Source organism: Podarcis bocagei (assembly GCF_964188305.1).
Source record: "Podarcis bocagei genome assembly, chromosome: W".
Taxonomy (NCBI): Eukaryota; Metazoa; Chordata; class Lepidosauria; order Squamata; family Lacertidae; genus Podarcis; species Podarcis bocagei.
In genome coordinates this window covers 2900753-2921432 of record NC_138131.1, presented here as the reverse complement: position 1 = coordinate 2921432, position 20680 = coordinate 2900753, and the positions used below count along the sequence as shown (strand labels likewise).

At 50.2% G+C, this 20680-nt stretch overlaps 3 protein-coding genes across 8 annotated transcripts in view; 2 read left to right on the top strand and 1 right to left on the bottom strand.

Annotated features, from left to right (window-relative positions):
• LOC308577842 (putative CENPB DNA-binding domain-containing protein 1) overlaps positions 1 to 6784 on the top strand; it is a 495861-nt gene extending 489077 nt beyond the window's left edge. Inside the window, exon 4 of the mRNA XM_081178239.1 lies at positions 6708 to 6784. The gene's annotated coding sequence lies outside the window, so the exon portion shown is untranslated. The remainder of the gene's footprint in view (positions 1 to 6707) is intronic.
• Positions 1 to 20680, bottom strand: part of LOC308578043 (uncharacterized protein) — a gene marked incomplete at its 3' end in the record, with an annotated part of 582197 nt that overhangs the window by 22855 nt on the left and 538662 nt on the right. The gene's annotated exons all lie outside the window — the stretch shown is intronic.
• Positions 1 to 20680, top strand: part of LOC308577831 (far upstream element-binding protein 3-like) — a 400928-nt gene that overhangs the window by 316249 nt on the left and 63999 nt on the right. The window lies entirely within an intron of this gene.

Genomic DNA, 20680 nt, shown 5'->3' with positions numbered 1-20680 from the left:
GTTCCAAGAAACGGAAGTTCAAGCCCTGAAGTTTGAAAAATGATGAAGCAACATGCAATTTACGTGTACTTACTTTTATCAATGCCCACCACTCAGTTTACAGTAATCATTGTTTCTATCAGGTAATCAATATATGTTGTTGGAAAAACATTTTTTTCTCTTAAAAACATATTTAGGATGATATGTGTTGACAAAAATCAGCTGATAATGCCACAAAAATGTAATCGATTTTGTCACAAGATCTGATTTTTTTCAAATCAACATAGCACAAAAACCTGACCTGATGGAGAGAAACGGATGCCATTTCCTGATTCAGCAGTGCAAAAATAACCTAAATCAATTGTAGAAATCTAGACAACATTCAAAAAGTAAAAACTTGTTGCCCAGTGTAATATATCTTGGTTATTTATGAAGAAAAGTATGGGGATGGTGGGGGTTTTGTGGCTCTTTCCTGAGAGGAATTGAGGCAATTTATTCGGAACAGAGAGCGAAACTAATAGTGAATAACGCTTTGACAAAATCATTCGACATCACAAAGGGTACCAGACAGGGGGGCCCACTGTCTCCGCTATTGTTTATAATGGTATTAGAGGTATTAGCAAATAGTTTGAGAGAAACATCAGAGGTAAAAGGAGTTAAAATAGGTGTTAAAGAATTTAAACTTAAGGCCTATGCAGATGACTTAGTATAAACCTTAGAAGAACCCCAGAAAAGTGTCAAAAAAGCATTGGAAGAAATGGACAAATTTGGACAACTGGCAGGATTTAAACTGAACAAGACAAAGACGAAAATGGTGGTCAAGAATATGGAAAATAATGAGATAGAAAGGCTGGAACAAGAAAATGAAATTAAGGTGGTTAAGAAAGTAAAATACTTGGGAAATTAGATGACAGCAAAGAATGTAAATTTGTTTAATGGCAATTACCAACCAGTGTGGAAAGAGATTAAAAGAGACTTGGAAATATGGGATAGATTAATGTTGTCAATAAGTGGAAGAATGTCAGTGATCAAAATGAACATATTACCAAGGATGCTATTTTTATTTCAAACGATTCCAATAATCAGAGGCTTAGGACAATTTAGAGAATGGCAGAAGGTTCTCTCGCACTTCATATGGCAAGGGAGAAAACCGAGGATTAAATTTAAAATACTGATGGACAGAAAGGAAAGAGGGGGGGGGTTCTTGGTACCTGATTTGAAACTTTATTACGAAGCAGCCTGCTTATGTTGGATAAAGGATTGGATAACCCTGGAAAACTCAGACCTGTTAGATTTGGAGGGATACAATAACAAATATGGGTGGCACTCCTACCTCTGGTATGGTAAAGTGAAAGTGCACAGAGGTTTTACAAACCATGTGATAAGGAGTGCCCTATATTGTCAGGATCTTTGTTCGACCGAGCTGATAAAGTTCATCTTCCTCCGGCCGAGTCCTTCGGAATTGCCTCCGACGTGATTGACGACCTGAGCCTCTGATAAGGCTCCAGGCACATCCCCCATTCAGCAGAGTTTCCAGCACAGGGAAGAGACGAGAGGTTTGGGCTACATTCCTAGGAGTTTTATTATCTAGCTACGCAGACAGAAAAATACATCCTCTCTCTGTGAAAGCAGAGAGCAACTGAACAACAAAGGAACATGAAACCAGTTTGTCACATCCGTCTCCTGTCTCCTGTGAGACTTCCAACAGTATGCAATGTGTGGAATGTAAACAGAGTCTTGTGACTCCAAAGCACTGCACAGTGGCACAAACAGAAACTAACATCCTCCCCCTTTCTGTGAACACCACTGGGCAGTGTGTCAGTACAATCTCAGTACAGGCCCAATTTCTGTACATAGGTACAGTGTTGATCCTTCGGAACAACCTTTGATAATAAATCAGCAGGAATTTCATTACCTGGCATGTAGGACACCGTTACGAATCCTTTCTGAACACATTCTCTAGCATGTTGCAGCTTCACTTGCAAGTGCTTTGTGCTTTGCTTACAACCTTCAGAAGTCAGCAAAGCCAAACATTCAGTTCGGCTTCACAAGAACTCAAGCTTACTGTTGTTTGCTTCTTGCACGACCAATCAAATAGACCCTGGTTGTACATGTAGCAAACTCCAGACGTGCTTTTCCTGTCTGTAGTGTCACTTCCAAAACTCGCATCAGTAAATATCTCAAGACCACCATACTTCTGATTTTTAAATCTCAGTCTGTAGTGCATAGTGCCTTTCAAATAGCGTGCTATGCGTTTCAGAGCTTTCCAATCCTTAACAATAGGATTGTTGACTTGTCTGCTTAGCAAGTTCGTGCTAACTGCAATGTCAGGTCTACTAAAATATTACCATGTTGGTCTCTCTCTCTCTTTCCAGAGATAGGTAGTTGGTTACCTCACCAAGATCTTACATGTCAAAGTGCTCCTTCAGTTGAGCTAGGGCGGTATTGTACATTTTGACATCCTTCCAAAAGAAAAAAATATCATCAACATAAAATAAGCAATACAGCTTCTTTTGCCCTTCCTCTTTGACAAATACACATGGATCAGCTTTACCTTGCTGAAAACCTAGAGAAAACAACACTTCAGTGAGTTTAGAGTGCCAGCATCGTGCACTTTGTTTGAGACCATATAGGGACTTCTTCAGAGAGCAAACAAATCCCTGTTTTACCTGTACGCCATCAGGTGGAAGCATATAAAGTGATTCACCTAAGGTTCCGTACAAAAATGCTGTATTCACATTCTGATGAGAAACGTGTAGATTCTCTTCTGCAGCAAGTTTGAGCATAAGCCTAATGCTCTCATATCTCACGGTGGGTGAGTAGGTCTCGTGATAGTCTTCTCCTGATGCCTGTGAAAAACCTCTGGCTACCAATCTGGCTTTGTGTCTGACTACCTTGCCATTTTGATCTGTCTTTGCTTTGAATACCAATTTGCTGTCAAGCAGTTTCATCCCTGGAACTGTTGGAACTAGCTCCCATGTTTTGTTCCTCTCTAAGGAATCAAGCTCAGTGTCAGGATGATATGTGGGTGCTAGCTGAGATAACAACCCGGGACTCCAGCCTGCTTTACAACATTTATTAAGTCCAAAAACTTTGTACAATCCAGAGCTCTTAAAAGCATGTCTTCCTCAGTCACTATCAGTTGCCGGAAGTGGCTCCTGCATAGAAACTTCCTGAGCCTCCCCCCCCCCTTTTCCTTCTCTCTCTACGTAAAGACCGAAGCGTTGGAGGCTGTTCCTTTCTCTCTGTTTCCGTGTTTCCTGACAGCCCCTCCTCCTCTTCTTTCTCTGATGAAGTGCAGCTGCTCAGTAAAGGAGGCGGCTCCCTGTACATTCCGATCTCTCCCCCCTTCTCAGCCAACAGATCCCTGACATCCACCCCCTCCTCAAAACCCCCCTTCCCATCCTCAGGACAGACGGCTACCTCTTCCTCACTGATATCGTGAGGAGAGGGAGAGAATCCTAGAAAGATGTCGTCATGGTCTTCTGTGTCCACAAAACCATCCTTCCAGCCCTCCCCCAACCCCGTTGTTTCGAGGTGATCCTCGGGGTGGTCTTCTGCAGTGCAGTTCCCATCGACCCCCCCGTGCCCACTCGTCACCCTCAGATGGTGTGAACCCTTCGAAGTCCTCCTCGTCCTCCGTCGGCCCAAAAATCTCCCTAAAGTACCTACCCGGGGGTTTTGGCTTGTCGGGAAATAAGGCGTGGAACCTCCACCAGAAACTCCTCAGTGATACAACTCTCCGGCACCCACGTGTTTTCTGAGCTAGGTGGCCCCTCCCAGGCCACTAGATACTCTAGTTGCTGCCTGCACCACCAAGAGTCCAGTATCTCTGTCACCTCATTGCATTTCTCCCTCTCCGCTATGTCTGATGTTGTGGTCACCCCTTGCCCCCTCCCTGGATGGCTGCTCCCCTCCCTGTAGGGCGACAACAGCGACCTGTGGAAGACAGGATGGATCCTCATATTGTCCAGCAGCTTCAACTTAAACGCCACGGGATTGACCTGTTGGATGACCTCAAAGGGCCCCACCCTCCTAGGCTTGAGCTTTTTGCACCCACCCCTTCAGGGCAGGCCCTGCGTGGACAACCACACCCTATCCCCCACCCGGATGACCTCCCCTGGTCTTCGATGCCTGTCTGCTTCCCTCTTGTACACCTCCTTGGCCCTCTCCAGGTTCAACTGGAGCTGTTCGTGAATGGCTGCCATCTCTTCCGCAAACTGCTCGGCGGCTGGCACACTCCACGACTCCTCCCCCCGCCCCGGAAAGGCCCTGGGGTGACACCCGTAATTGGCAAGGAAACGACTCATCCCTGTGGACACGTGTTCAGCGTTGTTGTGCGCAAATTCTGCTAGTGCTAATTTCTCCACCCAGTCATTCTGTCTCTGACTTGACATAACATCGCAAATACTGCTGCAAAATGGCATTTGCTCTCTCTGCTTGCCCATTGGTTTCGGGGTGCCTTGCTGTCGTGAAGCTCACCTCTACCTGCAGCAAACCCATGAGCTTGCACCAAAATCGTGAGGTGAACTGCGCCCCGGATCAGAAATTACCCTTGAAGGAACCACCACCACCATGACTGCTGTTTTACCTCTGGATGTGTGTAGGTCCGTTATAAAATCTATGGACACCACCTCCCATGGCTTCCCTGGTGTGGGCAAAGCTTCTAGTAATCCTGCCGGAGCAGCCCTCTCCCCCTTAGCCCTTTGACATGTGTCACGACCTCTCACATATTCCCACACGTCCTCCCTCACTTTGAGCCACCAAAAGTCCCTTGTAACCAACAGCATGGTCTTGTGTTGCCCAAAATGCCCCACAGTGGGGTTGTCGTGGAGCTGCTTGAGAATTTTGGCCCTTCGGGATTCACCCGGCACATACAGTGCCCCCCGATAAAAGAACAGCGCCCCTTTCTCCTCGAAGCCTCCCTCAGCTCCCCCACCCTCCTTGAGTTCGCTCAGCTTCCGCTGAGCAAAAGCATCGTCTCTCATCAGTTGCACCAGTTCATTTTCCTCTACCACTGCCCTCCCCACAAGTCCACCTGTCCTCTGGGAACATGAGCCTGGCTACAGGAGGTCCCTCTTCTGCCCAGTACTCCAGTTTATGTGATAGCACATCCGCCCTCACGTTCTGCTCTCCTGGGATGTACTGAATCCTAAAGTTGAAGTTGGCAAAAAACTCCGCCCAACGTATCTGCCTTTGGCACAACACACGTGCGGTCCGCCAGTACTCCAGGTTCTTATGATCCATGCACACCTGTATCTGATGTTTCGCTCCAATCAGGAAGTGCCTCCACTGTTTAAAAGCTGCAAAAATCACCAGCAACTCCTTGTCATAAATACTGTAGTTTAGCTCCGACTTTTTCAGCTTCCGGGAGAAAAAGGCACACGGTCTCCAATCTCCCCTCCCATCTTGCTGCATCAGGACCGCTCTGATGGCCCAGTCTGACGCATCTGTCTCCACTCGCAGCGGCTTGTCAGGGTTGACATGCAATAACTGCTCCTCCGATGCAAAAACTTTCTTCAGTTTCTCAAATCCCTTTTGTGCCTCTTCAGTCCACAGAAACTTGTTCCCACTGAGGCAATCCGTTATGGGCGCCATCAAACGCGGAAAGTTCTTGATAAACTTCCTGTAGAAGTTGCTGAAGTCCAGGAACCGCTGAACATCCTTGTCTTGGGGCTCTTCCATTCTACCACGGCCTTCACCTTCTCCGGATCCATTGCCAGACCCTTATTCGACAGCCGGTAACCCAGGAACTCTAACTCCCTCGTGTGGAACTGGCATTTTTCCAGCTTCACCCACAAGTGATGCTCCTTTAGCTTCCCCAGAACCTGACGCACGTCCTCCACATGCTGCTTTTCTTTTTCTTTTTTTTTAATAAAATTTTTATTAAGTTTTCAGATACAAAGTTAGAAACATACATTGAAGAAAAAAGTAAAAGAACAAAAAAAACAACAAGAAAAAAAAACAACCTTTCACAACATTCTTTATATAACTAACCGGACTTCCTCACATCTCCCTTACCCTGCATTCTTTATAATAAAAATATCAGCAAATTATTACCTTGTTTCGTACCTTATTTTGTACTTTTCAAATACTATACCTCTAAATTTAAAATACTTTTCATCAATTACTTATATCTTAAATTAAACATAGTATTACCTTAGATTTTGACCTTTTCTTACTTAAAACATAATTTCCTATTTCCCGAATCTAGTTGCTGAAGCTATAATTTCCGAATCGTGTAAATTTTTAACATGCATACAACTTATATTGTTTTTGTAAATAGTCCTTAAATTTTTTCCAATCCTCTTCCGTTGTTTCTTCTCCCAAATCTCGGATTCTGCCAGTCATTTCAGCCAGTTCCATGTAGTCCATCAATTGCGTCTGCCACTCTTCCAGTGTGGGCAAATCTTGTGTCTTCCAGTATTTTGCAACAAGTATTCTTGCTGCTGTAGTTGCATACATAAAGAAAGTTTTATCCTTCTTTAACACTTTCTGGCCAACAATGCCCAAGAGGAAGGCCTCTGGTTTCTTGGGAAAGGTATACTTAAATACCTTTTTTAACTCATTGTAGATCATTTCCCAGAAGGCCTTCCACATGCTGCTTTTCGTTTTCGGAGTATATCAAAATGTCATCCAAAAAACAAACGCAGTTACAGTACAGTAGCGTGGTGCATGAACGCCTGGAAGCACGGGCTTCCGCTTTGTAAACCGAAGGGCATAACGAGATATTCAAATGCCCCAAGGGGGGTAAACACGGTGGTTTTCCATTCGTCTCCCTCGCACACCCTGATGAGATTGTACGCCCCCCTGAGGTCCAGTTTTGTAAAAAAAAATCACTCTCCAAAACGTCGATTCTCGGCATGGGAAAGGCCAGGGGTGTTGGGATACTGCCAGGGAGATAAAGTCCATCATGGCCCCCAAGCTGGCTGCCGGACGATCCATCGATCTCCCGTATTCACGCAGTATGAGCGATTAGCGACACGAGTTCCCTGAAAATACCTTGCCACATTCCAGGGCTCATGCACACTCTTATCAGCAGATAATGCACAGCCAGAAGTTGCACTCAGGAGAGCATTATTTACAAGCTTTTATTCAGCGTTGATCAGAACAAAGAAAGACATGACTGTCTGCATCAGTGTCTTCGACAGAGAGAGAAACGAAAGCAATAGCAAACATAAACATCCTGTGAACAGGAAATACGCAGGCTGTGACACAAACATCCTGCTCCCTTTTAAGGTGGAACGGAAATATCCTAACATCCTCCCCCTTTCTGTGTAACCTGTCGTACCTGTGGTTCAACCCAATTGCAACCTTTGTACGTAAACCTTAAGTTGTTCTCTGTTAACAACCTTAGACAACAGATCAGCAGGAATTTCATTTCCTGGCATGTAGGACACCTGAATGAATCCTTTCTGAATACACTTTCTTGCACGATGTAGCTTAATCTGCAAGTACTTGGTCCTTTGCTTGCAACTCTCTTGAGTTCAGCAAAGCCAAACACGATCTATTGTCTTGATACACTTGTACAGGACATTTCACAGACACTCTGATGTCCTTAAACAGTTGCATCAACCATTCACAATCCATGAGTGAAAATGACAGAGCATTGAGTTCTGCTTCACAGGAACTTAGGCTCACTGTCGTCTGCTTCTTGCACAGCCAGTCAAACAGACAGTGGTTGTACATGTAGCATACTCCAGAAGTGCTTGTACCATCCGTGGCGTCACTTCCAAAACTTGCATCTGCAAAGATTTCAAGACCTCCAGTCTTCTGACTGGTGAACCCAAGCCTGTAGTGCATAGTCCCTTTCAAATAGCGGGCTATGCGCTTCAGAGCTTTCCAATCCTGAACAGTAGGATTATTTGCATGTCTGCTAAGCAGGTTAGTGCTTACAGCTATGTCAGGTCTTGAGCATCTAGCAATGAAATTCAACTTGCCTAGAATGCATCTGTACAGCGTAGTGTCAGAAAACGCTTCAGCAGTACTGTCTACCTGGTAACCTGTCACCATCGGTGTGTCTGCTGGGTTTGCATCAACCAAATTCAACCTGGTTAATACATCAGCAATTTTCTGTGTTTGGTGTACCAGAAAATTACCTGCTTGGTCCCTCTCCACCTGCAGAGAAAGATAGTTGGATACCTCACCAAGATCCTTCATGTCAAAGTGCTCCTTCAGCTGAGCTAGGGTGCTTTGGTACAAAGGCTGATTCTTCCAAAACATCAGAAGATCATCAACAAAACATAAACAATATAGTTTGTTTTGCCCCTCCTCCTTGACAAACACACATGGATCAGCTTTGCCCTGGTGAAAACCTAGAGAAAGCAACGTCTCAGTGAGTTTCATGTTCCAACACCTGACACTCTGCTTGAGACCATATAAGGATTTCCGCAGTTTACAGACCATTCCCTTCTGTATCTGCATCCCGTCAGGTGGAAGCATAAACAGCTCCTCCCACAAAATCCCGTACAAAAAAGCTGTATTAATGTCATGATGGGAAACATGCAGTTTCTCCTCCGCAGCAATCTTGAGCATCAGCCGAATGCTCTCATATTTGACGGTGGGTGAGTAGGTGTCAGGGATTTAGGAGCAGAGGCAAGGCCAAGGGAGGAAACAGAGAGCGAAGGGGAGGAGGCAGAAGAAAAGATGAGTGATGACGACGACCCGAGATCTCCTAGTCTTTCCAGTGAATCAGAGGATTCACAGAAAGGAGCACCAGTGGCCAGGGCAAGGGGGGAGTCTAGGGGGGCACCCCAGGAAGATAGAGCCAGAGGGGACTCAGGGGAGAGCAGTTGGAAATCGGGACCAGCGTCACCGCCAGGGAGCAGGGAAGAAGAAGGGAGCCAGGGGGCAAGCGCTGGCAGCTCACCACAGGAGGGAGGGCATGAGTCAGGAGTGGCCACACCTCCATCGGGGAGCGAAGAAACGGTTAAGAGGAAAGTGGAAGGTTGGGCGCGCGCGCCAAGTTCAAATGCAGAGGAAGGCGGCGCAGTAAGCAGCCCGGAAAGGGAACCAGGTCCTAAAGCCCGGCGCAAGGAGGCAGGAGGGTCCGGGTCAGCGTCAGAAGAATCCAGGAAGGAAGAAACCCCGGGGGGTAGAGGGACCCAGAGGAGGACAGTCAGGCGGAAAAGGTGGAGCAGGGCTAGGATATTAAGTTGGTGCACAAGGGGCGGAGACTCAGACGGAGCTTCGCCGATCTAGCTACTAGACGTAGAGTTGCGCGCAGCAGCGTGAGAATGGAAACTGCAATTCAATAAAGACTTTTACTTAATGATCGCTGGCTAGCGTGATCCTCTGTGAGCTAGGATCTTCAAGCAGCTCTGACAGTAAGCTCCGTCTCTCTCAATTGTGGGCATCTACAACCTCGAGGAGGGGAGAGAAGCAGGTGCCCACTAGCGAGCTCACGAACGGCAGACGACATGACGGCTGAGCAGCAGATAGAGGAACTCAGAAAAGCAGTGGCACAACTGAATGCCGAGGCTCTCGCATCCAGGAAGAGAGAGGAGGAGGCAGCTGCCGCCTGCAGGGATCTCCAGGTCAGGTTAGATGTGCTGACAAAGCAGACACCCCGGCAGGAGGGAATTGGGTTGGCGAGACGCACAGGCGGGCTGGTCTCTCACTTCGATGGGAACCTGCAACAGTATCCCAACTTTAGAGCAGACGTACTGTGCGCACTGCAACTGCTGCATAAAGACTTTAGAGATGAGCAAGAGAGAGTGGGATTCATCATGTCTCATTTGCATGGGGATGCTAAAGCATGGCTACGCAATTTATGGAGAGATAAGGATCCGGCGCTCCAGAATGCAGATGCCTTTATTAAAGCGATGGATGGGTGTTTTTTATCAAGCATTGACGTGGATCTTGCCCGGAAGGAGGTGCATGGGCTAAGACAAGGGAGGGCCAGCGTCCGGCAGTACCATGCCCGCTTTTTCGCCTTGGTCAGTGCCCTGGAATGGGACAGAGATTCGGCCCCTGTAAGAGACCTCTTTTGGGAGTTGTTGCACAGCTCGATTAAAGATGAGATCGCGAGGGGGGAGAGACCCCGAACCACCCAGGAGGTCGTTCAGAGGGCACTGGCAGTGGGGGTGAGGCTGGAAGAACGCCCGTGGAGCAGGGACGAAGGGCGTGGAGGGCGCGAACCAGCCAGGGGCCCCTCCTTCCTTCCCAGAGAAGCAGCGCGGGCGCAATCCACGCCTCCGCCAGGAGGAGGAGCCGAACCTATGGAGGTTGGAGGTGCAAGGGCTCAGTCAGCAACCAGAGCCCTAGCACCGGCAGCAGTGAAAGCGAAGCCTCCTAGAGGGAACAGGAAGTGTTACGTCTGTGAGGAGCCAGGGCATATGGCAAAAGAGTGTCCCCAGAGGCTCCACAAGCTCACTGCAGCCTCGGCAATGGTGACTGCAGCAACGCAGCAAGGAGGAACACAGCAGGGAAACGAAGCAGTCTGGCTGGAGGAAGAGGCCCTGGGGCCCAGCCAGACGTGTTAGTGCCGCAGTCCCCAGAGATTTTACAGCCCGTGAACCCCCTCCCGCCCAAACCAGTGGTGAGGCTCACCGCATCTCTCCAGCTGCCCAATGGAATCACCATGGACGTGCCCATCACAGTGGACTCGGGCAGCAACGCGGACTTTATAGGGCAGGACTTTGTCGACAAGCACGCTATACAGTTGCTGCCGGCCACACTGCCCCTGCAGGTTGTCACGGTGGATGGCAGGGAGTTGCTAGGGGGGCAAGTGGTGAAGCAGACGCCGCCAATGGCGATGCGACTTGGGAATCACAAAGAAATCATCAGCTTCAATGTCACTCAACTATCGGATACGCCCATTGTATTGGGAATGAGTTGGCTGGACAAGCACAGCCCAACGCTGGCTTGGTACCAGAGGCAGCTGGTCTTCGGCTCTTCCTTTTGTGCTGAACACTGCATCGTGCACCGGCAGGAAGGAGAGGAAGAGGAGTCACAGCTGCTGCTAGGCACGCTGCAAGCGATTCCCCACAAGTACGCAGAATTTTTGGAAGTTTTCTGCGAGAAGGAGGCGGACAGGCTACCCCCTCACAGACCATATGACTGCAAAATTGACCTGCTGCCGGGGGCGGCGCTGCCTAAAGGGAAACTGTATTCCATGTCGGAGGACGAGCTGCAGGAACTCAAAGAGTTCATCGATCATAATTTGGAGCGCGGTTTCATCCGAGAGTCCAAGGCAGCGGGGGGCAGTCCTGTATTCTTTGTTAAAAAGCGAGACACGCCCCAGAAAAGACTGGTCGTGGACTATCGCATTTTAAACAGTGTGACCAAGCCGTCGGACTTCCCCATGCCCCGAATCGACGACCTCCTGGCGAAGGTGCGGAAGGGAAAAGTGTTCACCAAGTTAGACCTGCGAGGGGCGTACAACCTCATTCGCATGCGGGAGGGAGATGAGTGGAAGACGGCCATGTTCACGCCACTGGGTACCTACGAATACAGAGTTATGCCTTTTGGACTGCAAAATGGCTCCCACGTTTTTCAAGCTTTCATGCATCACGTGTTGGCGGGACTTCTCTACAAGACGTGCGTCTGTTTCTTAGATGACATCCTGATCTTTTCGGAATCGCAGCAGGAGCATGACAGGCACGTCAAGGAAGTGCTGACCAGACTAAAGCAACATAGGCTCTACGCCAAGCTGGAGAAGTGCCAATTCGACGTGACGGAGGTGGATTTTCTGGGCTACAAGTTGTCTGACAAGGGGCTCGCCATGGACAGCGCCAAGGTTCGAGCGGTATTGGACTGGAAGAGCCCACGCAACCGGAAAGAGGTCCAAAGGTTTGTTGGCTTTGCGAACTTCTATCGCAAGTTTATCAAGGGCTTCGCTATGCAGACAGCGGCCATCACAGACACGCTTAGCTCCAAGAAAAAGAAGTTCGTTTGGACGGAGGAGGCAGAGCAGTCCTTTCAGGCACTCAAGCGTCTCTTCGCGTCGGAAGAGCAGCTGCTTCACGTCAACCCCAGCAGGCCGATGAGGGTGGAGACAGACGCCTCGGACAGAGCCGTGGGGGCGGTCCTGCTGCAAAAGGACCAGCAGGGGGTGTGGCGACCGGGAGCGTTTTACTCCAGGAAGCTCAGCAAGTCCGAGCAGAACTACACCATCTGGGACAGGGAGTTGCTGGCCATTCATGCAGCGTTCAAAGCGTGGCGGCACTTCCTGGTCGGCGCCAAGCACACGGTGCAGGTTTGCACGGACCACAAGAATCTGGAGCACTGGCGCACGGCACAGTTCCTAAACCAGAGGCAGATACGCTGGGCTGAGTTTTTTGCGAACTTCGACTTCCGCATAGAGTATGTCCCGGGGGACACTAACATCATGGCGGACGCCCTCTCCCGTAAGCCACAGTATCTGGAGGACGCAACGCCAGCGGCAGCCATGCACATCTTCGCACCAACAGTATGGGCGTGCGCCGCGGCCACCGTGGACCTGGAGGCGGTGCGACGAGCGTTGCAGGATGACTCCTTCGCGCAAGCAAAGATGGCAGAGGTGCAAAGGGGCAAGGCTGTGGCCGACGGTTTCCAGCTACGAGATGGATTGCTCATCCGTAAAGGGGCCATCTACGTGCCGGGAGACGACCTTCGCGCCAAGGTGCTGCAGCAGCTGCACGACGCGCCCACGGCCGGGCACTTTGGCAAGGAGAAGATGGTGGAATTAGTAGCCAGGGATTTCTGGTGGCCTGGAATGAGAGGGGAGGTCGCAGACTACGTGGCGAGGTGTGACACCTGCCAGAGGGCCAAACCAGTGCACAGACCGCCGGCCGGACTGTTGGAACCGCTGCAAACTCCGGTCGAACCTTGGGAAAGGGTGGCTCTGGACTTTGTCACAGATCTGCCCAGCTCGAGGGGCAAGACGGCAGTGCTGGTGGTGGTGGACCTGTTTTCCAAGATGGCCCATTTCATTCCGTGTGCTAAGGTGGCCACGGCGGAGCAAACCGCCAAACTGTTCATAGACCACGTGTTCAAGGTTCACGGTCTGCCACGGTCCATTCTGTCCGACCGCGGGCGGCAGTTCATCTCGAATTTCTGGCAGAAGCTGATGGGCTTCCTGAACGTCAAGATCAACCTGGCGTCGGCGAGACACCCGCAGACCAGCGGGCAAGCGGAGCGGGTCAATGCCATCATGCAGCAGTACCTGAGATGCTATGCGAATCAACAGCCTGCGACGTGGGTGGATTACCTGCCGCTTGCCGAGTTCGCCTACAACAACACGAAGCACGTGTCCACGGGGGTCACGCCGTTCTTCGCCAACAACGGGAGGCACCCCAGAACCTTCCCGGGACTGGAAAGAATGGGGGAGGGGGAGCCTCAGACGGCAGATGCGTTCGCGTCGGAGCTGCAGGAAGTCCACGATCAGCTGAGGCGCCACCTGGAGCTGGCCAAACACGCATACAAGGTACAAGCGGACAGACACAGAAGGGTTGGCGAAGAGCTCCACGTGGGAGACTGGGTCTGGTTAGCAGCCCACGCAGTGCCAGCCAGGTCGTTGGCCAAGAAGAAACTAGGGCATAAACAACTGGGGCCCTACCAAGTCGAAGAGCAGGTCAACCCGGTAGCTTTCAGACTGGCACTTCCGGAGGGTTCCAGAATGCATCCGGTGTTCCACAGATCGGTGCTCACTCCCTACAAGGCACCGCACAGGTTCCAGGAACCCGGAACGGCGCCGAGTCCGGTCAGAGACAGAACAGGGCACGCGGGAGTGGCACAGAAGGAGCGCATCAACGAAGTCACGGAGATTTTGGACTCCAGATGGGGGGAAGAGGGGGTAGAATACTTTCTCGCCAAGGAGGGCACCCCGGCCAGTGCGAACAGCTGGGTGCCGGGCTACGCCTTGGACGAACCTCTACTCAAAGACGAGTTTCATGCCCTCTTCCCACATAGACCTATGCCAGCAGACTTTTTCGACGACTGGCTTTTCACGCCCACGCTTTCGGCCAGCACTTTCCGGGGGTTCGACTCGGAAGAGGACCCGACACAAGACGTCCGTTCCCCGGAGGGGTCACCCTCGGGATCTGCATCAGAACCCTCGTATTGGTGGGACGATAGACCAGAGGAGCAGTTCCGCAGAAGGTGGCTGGAAGGCCCAGGACGAGCAACGCCGCCAGGAGGAAGTGAGGGAGAAACGGACATGGACGTTTTCGGGGACGACCCTGGTTTCGAGCACGGCGGCACAGAGATGGAAGCGGAGGTGACCGTCGTCGACGAGAGCAGGGAGGAAGACCCGCGAGACTTCAGATGGAGGCCCGCCACGGGAAGCGAACGATATCCGACGTTCGTCCCTTTGCAACAGCAGCACCCAGCTCCAGCACCGGAAGGAGGGGAGGGGGGAATGGGGGGCTTCGAGGGGGGGATGGATGTCAGGGATTTAGGAGCAGAGGCAAGGCCAAGGGAGGAAACAGAGAGCGAAGGGGAGGAGGCAGAAGAAAAGATGAGTGATGACGACGACCCGAGATCTCCTAGTCTTTCCAGTGAATCAGAGGATTCACAGAAAGGAGCACCAGTGGCCAGGGCAAGGGGGGAGTCTAGGGGGGCACCCCAGGAAGATAGAGCCAGAGGGGACTCAGGGGAGAGCAGTTGGAAATCGGGACCAGCGTCACCGCCAGGGAGCAGGGAAGAAGAAGGGAGCCAGGGGGCAAGCGCTGGCAGCTCACCACAGGAGGGAGGGCATGAGTCAGGAGTGGCCACACCTCCATCGGGGAGCGAAGAAACGGTTAAGAGGAAAGTGGAAGGTTGGGCGCGCGCGCCAAGTTCAAATGCAGAGGAAGGCGGCGCAGTAAGCAGCCCGGAAAGGGAACCAGGTCCTAAAGCCCGGCGCAAGGAGGCAGGAGGGTCCGGGTCAGCGTCAGAAGAATCCAGGAAGGAAGAAACCCCGGGGGGTAGAGGGACCCAGAGGAGGACAGTCAGGCGGAAAAGGTGGAGCAGGGCTAGGATATTAAGTTGGTGCACAAGGGGCGGAGACTCAGACGGAGCTTCGCCGATCTAGCTACTAGACGTAGAGTTGCGCGCAGCAGCGTGAGAATGGAAACTGCAATTCAATAAAGACTTTTACTTAATGATCGCTGGCTAGCGTGATCCTCTGTGAGCTAGGATCTTCAAGCAGCTCTGACAGTAGGTCTCGTGGTAATCCTGTCCTGGTACCTGTGAAAAACCTCTGGCAACCAATCTGGCTTTGTGTCTGACTACCTTGCCATTCTGGTCTGTCTTGGCCTTGAAGACCCATTTGCTGCCAACCAGTCTCATCCCTGGGACTACCGGTACCAGTTCCCAAGTTTGGTTCCTGTTCAAGGAATCAACTTCAGCCTTCATGGCATTAAGCCAAGGAAGGCTCAGCATCTTTAGAGGTTAACTCCTGAACCTCTTTGAAGCTTGAAGGTTCCCACACCTTTTCTGAGCTACTAAGAACCGCAGTTGCTGTCTTAGCAAACTCATCAGCAAATCTCTTTGGAGGTCTGCCCCTCGTGGCCCTCTCAGATCTGTGTACTAGACGCAAGTCTTCTGGACTCATCTCCTCTTTCTTAGGAGAAAAGTGACCAATGGTGAACAGTGGTTCTTCCAGTTCATTGTCAGACGCATCAGATGGTCTGACTGAGGCCTTTGCACTCTTGTAGTCTGTTGCGCTCTTGTAGTCTGCTGTGTAGACCTGCAGTCAAACTCTGGGCTGGAATGACTGGCTGGTGGGCTAACTTTAAAGCATCCCACATCTTACGCGCAGTGACGTGGCCAGCCAACGTTGCAATTTCCTCCAGAGAGATGGACAAGACGATTACGTCTATCGCCTTCAAATCATCGGCTTTCCATCTTTCTGTCAGAGGAACTGGAGGGGCCACAGACACAGTATGCCACACTCCAAACTGACGCAGCAAACTCTCACACCATTTTGCCCAGGTTTTATAATTGTGCCGATTTAACTTTGGGCACTCAGTAGCCTCAGAAGCTTGGAAAAAAAATCCATTGCAGCTTTTTCTTTGAGCCGTGAGTCTCATTCACTTCAGAGATGTCTTATCTCAGCAGCTCATTAATCACGAAGCCTTTGGCGCGGCTCCCAGATCCATTAATCTGCTGGAGTTCAAAGGCTCTTGCCACGGCAAGCAGAAAAGCCGTACTTTCGCTTTTCCTCCACATACCTCTCAACACAGTCTGTCGCAGTCTTACTCTCCTGTAAGTGCTGTGAATCTGGGCCCGAAACCTGTTGTTGGGATACTGCCAGGGAGATAAAGTCCATCATGGCCCCCAAGCCGGCTGCCGGACGATCCATCGATCTCCCGTAGTCACGCAGTATGAGCGATTAGCGACACGGGTTCCCTGAAAATACCTTGCCACATTCCAGGGCTCATGCACACTCTTATCAGCAGATAATGCACAGCCAGAAGTCGCACTCAGGAGAGCATTATTTACAAGCTTTTATTCAGCGTTGATCAGAACAAAGAAAGACATGACTGTCTGCATCAGTGTCTTCGACAGAGAGAGAAACGAAAGCAATAGCAAACATAAACATCCTGTGAACAGGAAATACGCAGGCTGTGACACAAACATCCTGCTCCCTTTTAAGGTGGAACAGAAATATCCTAACAAGGGGTTCCGTCAAGGAATTCAAAATTCTAAAGTCCACCACCAGCCTCTGTTCTTTCGTCCCTCCCTTGTCCACAAAGAACACAGGACAGCTACCCACCGCCTTGGACTCCCTGATGAACCCCCTTTTCAGGTTCTTGTCAATAAACTCCTTCAAATCCTGTATCTCTTGGTCGGACATTGAGTACAGCTTACCAGCCAGTAACTTGGCCCCCAGGACCAAGTTGATCTGGCAGTCGTATGGCCGGTGAGGCGGTAACACGTCAGCCTCTCTCTCACTGAACACCTCCTCCAAGTCCCTGTATTGTGGAGGGATCTTGCCTTCTCCCCCAGACACATTGTCGCCACCTGGGCCTTTCTTTCCCGGGGTTCCCCTCTTCCCAGGCAGTGCTCTAGGCAGTGGGTCGACCCAAAAGACAGGGACCACTGGTGCCATGACACCACTGGGTCATGCAAGGCCAACCAACTCATTCCCAAAATAATGGGTGGCCCTGCCAAGGTGGCCATGTGAAAGGTGATGGTCTCGGAGTGCATGGAGATCTGCATTCTCATGGGAGGAGTCTGATGTGTGACCTCCCCCCAATAGTTCCCTACCATCAATCGTGGTAACTTGCAAAGGAAAATCAAGCGGCAGTAGGTACAGCTGGTGCTGTGCAGCAAAGTCCCTGCTGAAAAAGTTTGCACTGGCCCACGAATCAACTAGGGCGTGGACCTCCATTGCGTGGCCATTGGGGAGCTCCAGCAGCACCCTGACCACTATGCCTACTTTGAGGTGGCCTGGTCGGGGCTCTTCGCTGCTGCTCCTGCCTGGCTGTTGCCTTGGTTTCCCACCAGCCAGGCCTTCCCGTTTCCCTGCACCTGGGGCACTTCCTCTCCCCCCTGTGGCGTGGCCCCCACCATCCCCTGCCAGTTACGACGTTCCGGACACACTCTGGCAAAGTGGCCTGGTCTTTGGCACAGAAAACACTTCTTGGCAGCTTTCCAGTCCTTTCCCTCCTTTTTCTCCTGTTGCTGAGCTTTTGAATGCTCCCGCATGCGGGCTGAGTTGATTTCCATGGGCTCTGGCTGACTCTGACCTTGAGAAACCCCTGCTGGTATCTCAGGAATGCGGTTGCCATGGAAACGCTCCCCTCTGTTCTCCCTCCTCTCCAGCAAACGGGTCTCCTGCCGCACCCCCACAGCTAAGGCAGCCTTAGTTAACACGTCCATGTCCTTGGGTCGGGGGCACCTTGAAAGCTCATCCTTCATGTCTGAATTTAGCCCTGCCTTAAAAAGAGCCTGCACTGGTTCATAGCTCAAGTCCCAGCCCAGCTTGTGGACAAGCATTGCAATTTGAGACCAGTAACTGCGGACAGTCAGACTCCTTTGCCTCAAGGCCAGTAATTGCTGCTGAGTCATATCAATTTGGCTCTCATTTGTAAACATGGCTGTTGGAAACTGGCCCCCTCGGGAAGGCTGGCTCATCTTCCCAGGCTTGTCGGGGCCTGTTTGCTGGTGACCCACCCTGGCTGGCATCCCGGCAAACCAGGGAGATCTTGATAGGCGACACCTCCCTGATGAAAAGTGCACACCCCCTTCCCCCTCGTATAGCAGCAGGAGAAAGAAATCAGTCAGAAAGTCTTTTTCATCTCTACTTTATATCTGACTGTACACTGTACAGTGATGCCCCGCAAGACGAATGCCTCGCAAGACGGAAAACTCGCTAGACGAAAGAGTTTTCTGTTTTGGAGGTGCTTCACAAAACGAATTTCCTATGGGCTTGCTTCGCAAGACGACAATGTCTTGCGAGTTCCTGCTGGTTTTTTCCCGTCCCCCCCTTTTTCTAAGTCGCTAAGCCGCTTATCAGCTGATCCGATCAGCAGATAAGCCGCTAATAGCGCTAATCCGCTAATCCTTCAATGGGCTTGCTTCGCAAGACGAAAAAACCGCTAGACGAAGAGAATCACAGAACGGATTCTTTTTGTCTTGCGAGGCACCACTGTACAAAAAGCATGTCTGCTCACTCAGTCTCCTCCGAGCAACTGCGTTAGACTTCCTCGACACAAGCAACAGGAAGGTCTCATATTACACAGAGAACAAATCCCTGAGAATTGCCTGGAACATCCTGTCCCACGGTTAGACCCATCATGTGATGTAAACATCAAACTGCTTGTTCGCAGCTGCGTAGTACTCATATCCCAACATCGGCATCCATCACCTCATAAAACTTCCCCAGATCCCGGAGTGCATCATTATCGGTGGCAATTAGGAGCCGCACCCATTCCCTCGCTGACCCTGCCAAATGACTGATTACGAAAGCCACCCTCTGCTGATCGTTGGCAAATTCACTCCTCTGGAGATCCAGGGCATATTTCATTTCAGTCTTAAAGCTCAAATATTCCTGGGGGTCCCCATCGAACCTACCGACCAATGAAGGCATTTTCCTTCCCAGCGGGGCACCCCTCAATTCCTGATCTTGCGACCTGCGTTCCTCCAGCCTAATTCGCAATTCCTGCGCATGTTGTTCCAGTTCTAGGTGTCATTGTTTCAAAGCAGCAAATTCTTTCCTCGTCCCCTCCTCCATCACTGGTTGTCTCTCCCTCCTTGCTAGCTCCCGGCAATGGACTTCTGGCAAACTGTCAGGATGATATGTGGGTGCTAGCCGAGATAACAACTCGGGACTCCAGCCAGCTTTACAAGATTTATTAAGTCCAAAAACTATGTACAATCCAGAGCTCTTATTTTTTTATATATATATAATATTTTATTCAGTTTTTAAACATAAAATATGTACAATCCAGAGCTCTTAAAAGCATGTCTTCCTCAGTCACTATCAGTTGCCGGAAGTGGCTCCTGCATCTTCCCTTTCCAGCATAGAAACTTCCTGAGCCCCCCCCTTTTCCTCCTCTCCCTACGTAAAGACTGAAGCATCGAAGGCTGTTCCTTTCTCTCTGTTTCCGTGTTTCCTGACAGCCCCTCCTCCTCTTCTCTCTCTGACGAAGTGCAGCTGGTCATTAAAGGAGGCGGCTCCCTGTACATTCCGATCTCTCCCCCCTTCTCAGCCAACAGATCCCTGACACTCAGCCTTCATGGCAGTTAACCATGGCTCAGCATCCTTCGAGTCCAAAGCCTGGATCTCTTGGAAACTTGAAGGTTCAAATACCTTCTTGGAGCTATTAACAGCAGTTACAGCTTTGGCTGCTTCAGCAAATTCATCAGCAAATCTCTTTGGAGGTCTATCTTTTGTGGCTCTTTCAGACCTGCAAATTAGATGTAAGTCTTCAGCACTCCCCTCTTCTTTCTTAGGAGAAAAGGGGCCTGTAGTGAACAGTGGTTCCTCCAATTCTCGATCATACCCTTCAGAGTGTCGCAGAGAGGCCTTAGCACTCTTGAAATCCTCTGAATCATCTGATTCATTTTCAGATTCAGAATCAGAACCTTCATCAGTGGGTGTGGGGTTTTGCTGCTGTTTATCCTCAGACTCTTCACTGTCATCAGGATAACATTGGAAAATTCCCACATTCTCCCCCCACTTGGCATTGTACTCAACACTTCTAGTGAGTCTAATTGTATTAGTGTCAGTCATCATTACTCTGTAAGAACCTTTCTGATATCCTAGAAAGATACCATGCAAACCATGTTTGCCTAACTTGGAGCTTTGTTGTGTGTGAACCCACATGTCAGAACCAAAAAATCTCATGTGCTTGATGTATGGTTTCTTGCCAAACATCTTTTCATAGGGGGTACAACCAATCGGTGATGATAATCTGTGTTTGTAAGTATAAACAAAACAGCTGAGCGCTTCTACCCAATAACTCTCTGGAAGATTGGCATCATGCAGCAAGGTTTTCAAGCCTTGAAGCAAAGTTTGGCTTGCTCTTTCACAAAGTCCATTCATCCAAGGAGACCGTGGACTTGACAAATCATGTTGAATTCTTTTCTCAGTCAGAAAAGCTTCAAACTGCTGAGAAGTGAATTTTCCCCCTCGATCTGTAAATAAACATTTCACCTGTTTATCATGCACATTTTGCAACCAAGCACAGAATTCCTTGAACCTAGGAAACGCTTATGATTTCTGCTGGAGATTGAACACATGGAAAATGTGTTCATACCTGGAAAATGAATCAGGACCATGAAGTAA